Raw genomic sequence first — 11,353 nt, 5'->3', positions numbered from 1 at the left:
CAGGTGTTCTGGTATTCCCATCTCTTTCAGAATTTTCCACAGTGTATTGTGATCCACAGAGTCCAAGGCTTTGGCATAGTCAATAAAGCAGAAATAGATGTTTTTCTGGAACTCTCTTGCTTTTTCCAGGATCCCAGTGGATGTTGGCAATTTGATCTCTGGTTCCTCTGCCTTTTCTAAAACCAGCTTGAACATCTGGAAGTTCACGGTTCATGTATTGCTGAAACCTGGCTTGGAGCATTTTAAGCATTACTTTACTAGTGTGTGAGATGAGTGCAATTGTGTGGTAGTTTGAGCATTCTTTGGCATTGCCTTTCTTTGGGATTGGAATGAAAACTGACCTTTTCCAGTCCTGTGGCCACTGCTGAGTTTTCCAAATTTGCTGGCATATTGAGTGCAGCACTTTCACAGCATCATCTTTCCGGTAAGTGCCCAATATGCTACTGGAGATCAGTGGAGAAATAACTCCAGAAAGAATGAAGGGATGGAGCCAAAGCAAAAACAGTACCCAGTTGTGGATGTGACTGGTGATAGAAGCAAGGTCTGACGCTGTAAAGAGCAATATTGCATAGAAACCTGGAATGTTAGGTCCATGAATCAAGGCAAATTGGAAGTGGTCAAACAGGAGATGGCAAGAGTGAACGTCAACATTCTAGGAATCAGCGAACTAAAATGGACTGAAATGGGTGAATTTAACTCAGATGACCATTATTATATCTACTACTGTGGGCAGGAATCCCTTAGAAGAAATGGAGTAGCCATCACAGTCAGCAAAAGAGTCCGAAATGCAGTACTTAGATGCAATCTCAAAAATGACAGAATGATCTCTGTTCGTCTCCAAGGCAAACCATTCAATATCACAGTAATCCAAGTCTATGCCCTAACCAATAACGCTGAAGAAGCTGAAGTTGAATGGTGCTATGAAGACCTACAAGACCTTTTAGAACTAACACTCAAAAAAGATGTCCTTTTCATTATGGGGGACTGGAATGCAAAAGTAGGAAGTCAAGAAACACCTGGAGTAACAGGCAAATTTGGCCTTGGAATACGGAATGAAGCAGGGCAAAGGCTAATAGAGTTTTGCCAAGAGAACGCACTGGTCATAGCAAACACCCTCTTCCAACAACACAAGAGAAGACTCTACATGTGGACATCACCAGATGGTCAATACTGAAATCAGATTGATTATATTCTTTGCAGGCAAAGATGGAGAAGCTATATACAGTCAGCAAAAACAAGACCAGGAGCTGACTGTGGCTCAGATCATGAACTCCTTATTGCCAAATTCAGACTTAAATTGAAGAAAGTAGGGAAAACCACTAGATCATTCAGGTATGACGTAAATCAAATGCCTTGTGATTATACACTAGAAGTGAGAAATAGATTTAAGGGCCTAGATCTGATAGATAGAATGCCTGATGAACTATGGACTGATGTTCGTGACATTGTACAGGAGACAGGGATCAAGACCATCCTCATGGAAAAGAAATGGCTGTCTGGGGAGGCCTTACAAATAGCTATCTGGGGAGGCCTTACAAATAGCTGTGAAAAGAAGAGAAGTGAAAAGCAAAGGAGAAAAGGAAAGATATAAGCATCTGAATGCAGAGTTCCCAAGAACAGCAAGGAGAGATAAGAAAGCCTTCCTCAGCAATCAATGCAAAGAAATAGAGGAAAACAACAGAAGGGGAAAGATTAGAGACCTCTTCAAGAAAATTAGAGATACCAAGGGAATATTTCATGCAAAGATGGGCTCCATAAAGGACAGAAATGGTATGGATCTAACAGAAGCAGAAGATATTAAAAAGAGGTGGCAAGAATACACGGAAGAACTGTACAAAAAAGATCTTCACGACCCAGATAAGCATGATGGTGTGATCACTCACCTAGAGCCAGACATCCTGGAATGTGAAGTCAAGTGGGCCTTAGAAAGCATCACTACGAACAAAGCTAATGGAGGTGATGGAATTCCAATTGAGCTATTTCAAATCCTGAAAGATGATGCTGTGAAAGTGCTGCACTCAATATGCCAGCAAATTTGGAAAACTCAGCAGTGGCCACAGGACTGGAAAAGGTCAGTTTTCATTCCAATCCCAAAGAAAGGCAATGCCAAAGAATGCTCAAACTACCACACAATTGCACTCATCTCACACACTAGTAAAGTAATGCTTAAAATGCTCCAAGCCAGGTTTCAGCAATACATGAACCGTGAACTTCCAGATGTTCAAGCTGGTTTTAGAAAAGGCAGAGGAACCAGAGATCAAATTGCCAGCATCCACTGGGATCCTGGAAAAAGCAAGAGAGTTCCAGAAAAACATCTATTTCTGCTTTATTGACTATGCCAAAGCCTTTGACTCTGTGGATCACAGTACACTGTGGAAAATTCTGAAAGAGATGGAAATACCAGACCACCTGACCTGCCTCTTCAGAAACCTATATGCAGGTCAGGAAGCTACAGTTAGAACTGGACATGGAATAACAGACTGGCTCCAAATAGGAAAAGGAGTACATCAAGGCTGTATATCGTCAGCCTGCTTATTTAACTTATATGCAGAGTACATCATGAGCAATGCTGGGCTGGAGGAAGCACAAGCTGGAATCAAGATTGCCGGGAGAAATATCAATAACCTCAGATATGCAGATGACACCACCCTTATGGCAGAAAGTGAAGAGGAACTAAAAAGCCTCTTGATGAAAGTGAAAGAGGAGAGTGAAAAAGTTGGCTTAAAGATCAACATTCAGAAAACGAAGATCATGGCATCTGGTCCCATCACTTCATGGGAAATAGATGGGGAAACAGTGGAAACAGTGGCAGACTTTATTTTTTGGGCTCCAAAATCACTGCAGATGATGATTGCAGGCATGAAATTAAATGACACTTACTCCTTAGAAGAAAAGTTATGACCAAGCTAGTTAGCATATTACAAAGCAGAGGCATTACTTTGCCAACAAAGGTCCATCTAGTCAAGGCTATGGTTTTTCCAGTGGTCATGTATGGATGTGAGAGTTGGACTGTGAAGAAAGCTGAGCGCCAAAGAATTGATGCTTTTGAATTGTGGTGTTGGAGAAGACTCTTGGGAGTCCCTTGGACTGCAAGGAGATCCAATCAGTCCATCCTAAAGGACATCAGTGTTGGGTGTTCATTTGAAGGACTGATGTTGAAGCCGAAGCTCCAATACTTTGGCCACCTGATGCGAAGAACAGACTCATTTTAAAAGACCCTGATGCTGGGAGGGATTGAGGGCAGGAGGAGAAGGGAATGACAGAGGATGAGATGGCATCACCGACCTAATGGACATGGGTTTGAGTAAACTCTGGGTTTTGGTGATGGACAGGAGGGCCTGGCATGCTGCAGTCCATGGGGTCTGCAGAACTGACTGAATTGATATCACACTCCATTGCATGAATGTACCACAAGTTGATTGGTTGTTTCCAATTTGGGGCTCTTGTGAATGAACTGACATAAACATTAATGTGTAAGTATTTGAATATTGAGCTTCTCTTCTCAGGTGGCACTAGTGGTAAAGAATCCATCTGCCAATGCAGGAGACTTAAGAGGTGCGGTTTCCATCCCTGGGTCGGGAAGACCCCCTGGAGGAGGAAATGGCAACCCACTCTGGTATTCTTGCCTGGTGAATCCCATGGACAGAGGAGTCTGGCAGGCTACAGTCCATGGGGTTGCAAAAGAGTCGGACACGACTGAAGTGACGTAGCGTGCACTGGTGGCTCAATGGTGAAGAATCCACCTGCCAATGCAGGAAACACAAGTTTGACCCCTGGGTGGGGAAGATCTCCCAGAAAAGGAAATGTCAACCCACTCCAGTATTCTTGCCTGGGTAATTCCATGGACAGAGGAACCCGGTGAGCTACAGCTGATGGGGTCGCAAAAGAGCTGGACACAACTGAGCAACAAAACAATAAATTTGAACACACGTTTTTAAAAATATTTATTTTTATTTACTTATTTGGCTGTGCTGGGTCCTAGTTGTGGCATGTGGGATCTAGTTTCCTGACCAGGGATTGAACCCAGGCCCCTGCACTGGGAACTTGCAGTCCTAGCCCCTGGATCAGCAGGGAAGTACCTGAACATATGTTTTCCTTTCTCTTTGGTGCATATATAGAAGTGGGATTGCTAAATTATATGCAAATTATATTTGTAACTTTAGTTTTAGCAAAAGTGAAGGACCTCTGCTTACAGGAAGATAAAATAGACACATGTTTCCTCTTATTTCTCCTACTAAGTACAAATAAAAATCCTGAACACTGTGTGTAACATAAATATGAGAAGACTCCGAAGGTGGAAGGAAGAAGTCAGACTAGCTAGGGACCTCAGGACCCAAGGAATGACCAAGATAATTTTCCTGAGTTTTCTTTTTGTTTCTGATATCCTAGACTTAGAGCTGAAGAAGCCAGCAACCTGGAGATACTGACAGCGATAGAAAAAGCCCCAACGAGAGCCTGCTTTTTCCAGCCAAGGAACTAGGAAAGGGGCATCATGGCAAGACAGAGAAGTTTGAGACAGTAACTGCTTTACTGCACATGCCACAACACCGCAGAATAAAATGTGGGGTCCCCTCAGCACAGCCCTGGAAACCAAACACTGAGAAAAGATGGAAGTGGTGCAGCAATTTTTCAAGCGCTGAAAGGAAAGCGTCGTCAACCTAGAATCTTATACCCAGTACTATATCCTTCTGGAATGAAGGAGGAATCAAAACATTCTCAGATAAAGAAAAATTATGATTTTGTTGCCAGCAGATCAGTCCTTAGTGAATCGGTAAAGGAAATTCTCTAAACAAACAGAAAATGATGAAAGAAGGAATCCTGAAACATCACGAAGGAAGAAAAAACATGGTGAGCGAAATATGGATAAATATGATAGGTTTTCCTTCTCTTAAAAGTTTTCTGAGTTATACTTGATGGTTGAAGCAAAGACTTGGGACTTCCCTGGTGGTCCAGTGGCCAAAACTCTGCAGGGGGCCTGGGTTCGACCACTGGTCAGGGACTAGACCCTGCACGCCCAACTAAGAGTTCACGTGCTTCAGCTAAAGATCTCACAGGCCGCAGTGAAGAAGGAAGATTTCGCATGCTGCCACTAAGACTGGTGCAGCCACATATATAAATGAATTTCCTAATGACCTTACTACATATTTTCTACAGAAAGTCACTTACAGTATAATGATCCAGCCAGACTGAAAGTAACAGGATGGAGAAAGAAATACAGTGAAAATATTGATCAAGAGCAAGCTAACATGGCTATACTACTACTACCACTAAGTCGCTTCAGTCGTGTCTGACTCTGTGTGACCCCATAAACGGCAGCCCACCAGGCTCCCCCGTCCCTGGGATTCTCCAGGCGAGAACACTGGAGTGGGTTGCCATTTCCTTCTCCAATGCATGAAAGTGAGAAGTGAAAGTGAAGTCGCTCAGTCGTGTCCGACTCTTAGTGACCCCATGGACTGCAGCCCACCAGGCTCCTTGGTCCATGGGATTTTCCAGGCAAGAGTACTGGAGTGGGGTGCCATTGCCTTCTCCGAACATGGCTATAGAAGTGTCTAAGAAAGTAGACTTCAGAACAAAGAAAACTATTAGAGACAGAGAGGGATACTATGTAATGATGAAAAGAGTCAACACATAGAGGAACAGCAGTCCTAAAGAAACACCAGACAGCTGCCAAAACACGTGAAGCAAGAACTAATAGACCTGGAAATGGAAAGAGATGAATCCACCACTACCGTCGGAGACGTCGCACCCCTCTCTTAACAACTGGCAGAATAACTACCCAGAAAAATCAGCAAGGATACAGAAGAACTCAAAGGAGCCGTCAGTAGCAGAATCTAATCAACATTTATAGGGTTCTCCACTTAACGATCGTATATGGACTATTTCAATGCCAGTATCTGGGTTATGACAGCGTAGTATAATTTTACAAGATGTTGGGGACACTGGGAAAACGGTACAGTGCATTTCTGTATTATTTGTTACAACTGCATATAAATCTAAAACTTTCTCAAAAATTAAAAAGTTTAATTAAAAAAGAACACCTGTACTTTACTTCTCATTTAAGATTACAGTTGAGGGAATTCCTTGGCAGTCCAGTGGTTAGGACTCTGCTTTCACTGCCTTGGGCCCGGGTTCAATCCTTGGTCAGGGAACTAAGACCCCACAGACCACATGGTACAGCAAGAAAAAAAACAAAGTACAACTGATTCTTGAACCACAAGGAGGAAAGGGGCGCTGACCCCCTGCACAGTGGAAAATCTGCATTAACTTAGAGTCAGCCCTCTGCATATGAGGCTGCTCAGTACCCATGGTTCCCTCTTCCACATCCTTGGGTTCAGCAAACTTTGGATTGTGCAGTACTGCAGTGTTTACTACTGAATTAAAAAAATCTGTGTATACGTGGACCTGCCCAGTTCAAACCTATGTTGTTCAGGGGCCAACCATCGTCAGAAGTTCATATATATTAAACTTATACTTCTAAGATCTGTTTTTAGCATGTACACAACATAATCTGAGACTTTAAAATTCTATCTTGATTTCAGGCAAAGATCATCTATAGATGAAACTGTTAGGGGAAACACTGACTGAAACCACGCCCTTGGACCAGGCACCATAGTAACCATTTGCAGGAGTTGTTTTAGGACAGAAGGTGCTGGTAAGAAACAAGGAATTAACAAGCCACCACCAGCCAGAAAAACCTGGGCAAGGTCAAAAGGAGAGAGGAGAGGCCAACCCGTGTCCTACCGACTTCCCAGAATCTTCCTTGTTGGAATCCATCTTGGCTGAGCAATGCGTGTGCCACCAGGAAGTACCCGGAGTCAGAATGATTGGCCAGAGGCAGCCCAGAAACTCTTCCCATTACTATAAAACCCGAGCCTGCGGGCCCCCTGGCAGAGCCGTCCTCCTGGGCTCCCTGACCTGCTCTCTGCCAAGATGCCCCTTCCCCATAAGGTCCTTGCTCTGTCAGCATGATTTTCTCCTCGGACAACTCATTCCCAGGTGTTGGACAAGAGCTCATCCTCGGACCCTGGACAGGGTACCCTTCCTGCCACGAAACCCTAAAATGAAAGATTGGGAACCCGACAGTGGAGGGAGCAGGCTGACACCACACGAGCCCATTGCTTGATGTCAGCATTATCAGGAGCGGATCACCCCCGCTGTTTGTATCTCCTTGATGTTACGCATTGGGAAGTACATGGGACCACTGATGAAGCATTCTTAACAGGGAAAAAAAAAAGGTGAACTAGAATATAATCAAGTCATTAGCACTTCCATTTGGTGAAAAATAGGAACAAGTTAAATGAAACTATGACTATGCAAAAAGAATGTGAGATGTCCTATAGGCCAACGGGTAGGTCCCTTCCATAAACAAATGCATGAAAAGCAGTGAGACTGCTGAAGTTTAAACTAGACTTTTGAAAGATAACAACCAAATGCAATGTGTCAACCATGTCTTATCCTAATGGAAGCCAACTGAAACTTTTTTAATTTTTGATCTCCTGCATTGGAAACACAGAGTCTTAACCACTGGACCGCTGGGAAAGTCCTGAAGCCACCTGAAACTTTTTGAAAACAATCAGGGATATTTGAATATAGCTGTGGTATTAAGTGACACAAAAGCATTGTTCATTTATTTTTAGTGACAGTGGCTTTGTAGTTAAGTAAGAGGTTGCCTGCTGCAATGCATGCCCCCTGGCATATATTGGCATCTCTAGTACCTCCAGCACAGTATTGAATGAGAGGTGTGAGAGTGACCTTGGGTAGCCTCCCCCCGCAATGGCTTGAAGCGGGGCTTGGGTTCCCAGTCAGAGATTCAGGCCGTGTTGCGGCGCTGAGAGTACCAGTGGTCACAGACAAGGGCTCTGGCTCTTCAGTTTTGCAGAAAAGGATTCCCACAAAGAGGAAAAGTAGTGGAACAGGTATTTTTTAAGTGGGAAAAGAGTACAGTACATGTGGATAGATACGCTGGCAGACTCAGAGAGAGAGGAGATTCGCGCCCTTGTGGAGTTTGCATTACTTTTATCAGGCGTGTCTTCCGGGTTTCCTTTGGCCAATCATTTCGATTTGCCTGGTTCACAGTCCACAGATAGTATATCTCAGGCTCCTCCCATGTGGGCGCACGCATCTCTTAGCCAAGATGGATTCTACCGCAAAGGCCTATGGGTAGAGTATCCCTTGATATCATTCCCCTTTGACCTCCAAGGAGCCCTTTTGTGCATGTGTGGTTGGGGAGGTCTCCTGACTTCGAGAATGAGGAATATGTGGTCTGGGCAGGGTCCGGCTACTTCTCTTCACTGTCCTGCTCTCCTCATCTTGGAGTTTCGGTTCGCCCGGAATGACTGTCTAATCGGTTTGCCCTGGTGGGACCCATCTACCTCCTGCCTCAAGAGCAGACATCACTGCCTGGTTACCAATCTTAGAGGGAGAATTGTTTCACTATTAAATATAATGTCAGCGATATGTTTTCTGAATATGCCCTTTTTCATTTTGAGGAAATTCCCTGTTCTTATTTTGCTGAGTGTTTTTTTTTCCTCCTTCATGAATGGGTATTGAACTTTGTTAAATGCTTTTTCTGCATCTATTGAGATAATCATAAGCGTTTTATTCTTTGATGCTAATATGTGTGAATGCTACGTCACTTCAATCATGTCTGACTCTTTGGGACCCTATGGAGTGTAGCCCGCCAGGCTTCTCCTCTGTCCATGGGATTCTCTGGGCAAGAATACAGGAGTGGGTTGCCATGCCCTCCTCCAGGGGATCTTTCCAACCCAGGGATCAAACCCCTGTTTGTCTCCTGCACTGGCAGGCAGGCTCCTTACCACTTGCGCCACCTGGGAAGTCCCTGGTGTTAGCACACTCAACTATATCAATTGTTTTCCTGCCACCTTGCAGGCCCCAGAACTCAGCTCTGTGGTTTTCTTGTTGGGACTTGTCAAAAGCTCCAGCCAGCATTTGTATTTAAGTACTGAAAGAACTCAAGCGAAAACACCTTTCAGGAATGAAAGCAAAATACTTTGTTCTGACAAAGGTTCGGGAGAATGCATAGGAGCCAGCTCTCACTATGGCAAATATTTGGAAAAATTCTTTAGAAGGAAGAAATGTTGGATTTATATACACACAAAAAGAAGAGTGCTGGAAATGATGTGAGGATAAAGATAACTTTTAACCTTTTTTCATGTTTAGCCTTTTAAACAGATAAGTGAGTTTTTATAAAGTTAAAAGTACACTTACTATATGACTCAGCAGAAACTATCCCCAGTAGTCTTCATGAACCTACCTGCAAAAACCTTTGACCAATAGAGTTGACTAACATCAACTGATTGATGTCATTGCAACACTGATTGCTTTGCAAATATAAAGCAAACTGTATTCTTGGGATGAAATGTAATGTCAGGGTGCGTTATCCTCATTGTATATTAGTGTATCCGGTTGGCCAGAGGTTTTGTAGGTGGGTTCCAGGAACAGCCTCTGGTCTCCCTTGAGCCAGCCCAGCGTTCTGAAGCAGCCCCTCAGCTCTCCTTGGCCTGTCAGGAGGTCGACCTGCCCCGCTGGGCTCACAGCACCCTCAGTATCTCTGCTCCTTGCTCCTAATAAGCGCACTCCATTCCGAAATGCTCTGTGCCTGGAATTTTTTTTCCAACCCGAGCTCAGACTGCCTCAACAGATTCCAAATGCACTCATCAAGCCATGCAGTTAAGCCAGCAAATGCCCACTGTACTTTAGAGACGACATCCTCTAAAGTTCTCATGTTCAGTTCAGTCTCAGGCCACAGTGCCAATCCCTGTATCAACAAGCCACAGAATTTTACGGAACACTCCCTCCACCTCAGCATAAACCTCTCAGGTTTCGTGTCTCCTCCCTCAAGGCAGGGGATGCATTGGCACAGAAGAGCTATTATTCTTCCTTCAAAAATAGACTATAGTTCTGTACTTGATCTTTTTAAGCTATTTGATAGAAATTGCATTGAATCTTCTTAGGTCAGTTTCGGATTTCGTCATCTTAAGCAACAGAATTTTGGGGTGCTTTGCTGTGCAACAATAATTTTTATATTATGATTAATATGAGCAGGTGGAGAAGGGAACGGCAACCCACTCCAGTATTCTTGCCTGGAAAAGTCCGTGGACAGAGGAGCCTGGTGGGCTGCGATCCGTGGGGTTACACGACTGAGCACGCATGCACGAGGGTGGAGGGAGGTGGGCTGGCAGCAATAAGCTGGTAGAACTAAAAGAATTAGTAATAATGATGCGAGGAGGGTAATAACCCCACTTGGGGAAGCATCCACTTTATTATGGCTGAAGACAGAGGAGGGTGTCTTCATTGTAAATAATAAGACTTTACCTGCAGGGTGTGTGTCTCCTTTCATTAATAGATGGCGAGTAGGACCTTCCTTTGAACAGAATCTCTTTTCAAAAATTATTTATCTATTTATGGTTGTACTGGGTCCCTTTTTTTCCACATTTTTAAATTTTTTTCATTTTTAAAAATTCTTATTTTTAATTGGAGGCTAATTACTTTACAGTATTGTAGTGGTTGTTGCCATACATTGACATGAATCAGCCATGAGTGTACAGGTGTCCCCCATCCTGAACCCCCTCCCACCTCCCTCCCCATCGCATCCCTCAGGGTCGTCCCAGTGCACCAGCCCTGAGCACCCTGTCTCATGCATGGAACCTGGACTGGCGATCTCTTTCACATATGGTAATATCCATGTTTCAGTGCTATTCTCCCAAATCATCCCACCCTCGCCTTCTCCCACAGAGTCCCGAAGACTGTTGTTTACATCTGTGTCTCTTTTGCTGTCTCGCATGTAGGATCATCACCACCATCGTTCTAAATTCCATATGTATGCGTTAGTATACGGTATTGGTGCTTTTCTTTCTGACTTACTTTGCTCTGTAGAATAGGGTCCAGTTTCATCCACCTCATTAGAACTGATTCAAATGCATCCTTTTTAAGTGCCGGGGCCTTGGCGCTGTGCGCGGGCTCTCTCTAGCTGTAGAGAGCGGTGATTCCTCTTGTTGCAGAGCACGGCTCCAGGGTATATGGGTAGCACATGGGTTTAATAGCTCCGTAGCTTGTGAGATCTTCCTGACCAGGGATTGAACCCATGTCCCCTGCATTGCCAGATGGATTCTTAACCCCTGGGCCTCCAGGGAAGCTCAACAAAGAGCCTTTGACTGGTGGGTTCGTCTGAATTTCCCAGTTGAGCCCCTTTCACCACCTGCTGCTGCTTGGCCCACGAACCACACCCGGCCCAGGGTGTGATTTTTCCGCCCTGGGCATGTTCAGAAAGCAACCACCAGGCCTGGGATTGCGTTTCTTCTCCAGTCTTGGGTACTTCCTACGTGGAATAGGG

Source organism: Ovis canadensis, chromosome 2 (genome assembly GCF_042477335.2).
Source record: "Ovis canadensis isolate MfBH-ARS-UI-01 breed Bighorn chromosome 2, ARS-UI_OviCan_v2, whole genome shotgun sequence".
NCBI lineage: Eukaryota > Metazoa > Chordata > Mammalia > Artiodactyla > Bovidae > Ovis > Ovis canadensis.
The sequence above is the reverse complement of the archived record's forward strand: the minus strand, read 5'-3'. Positions refer to the sequence as shown.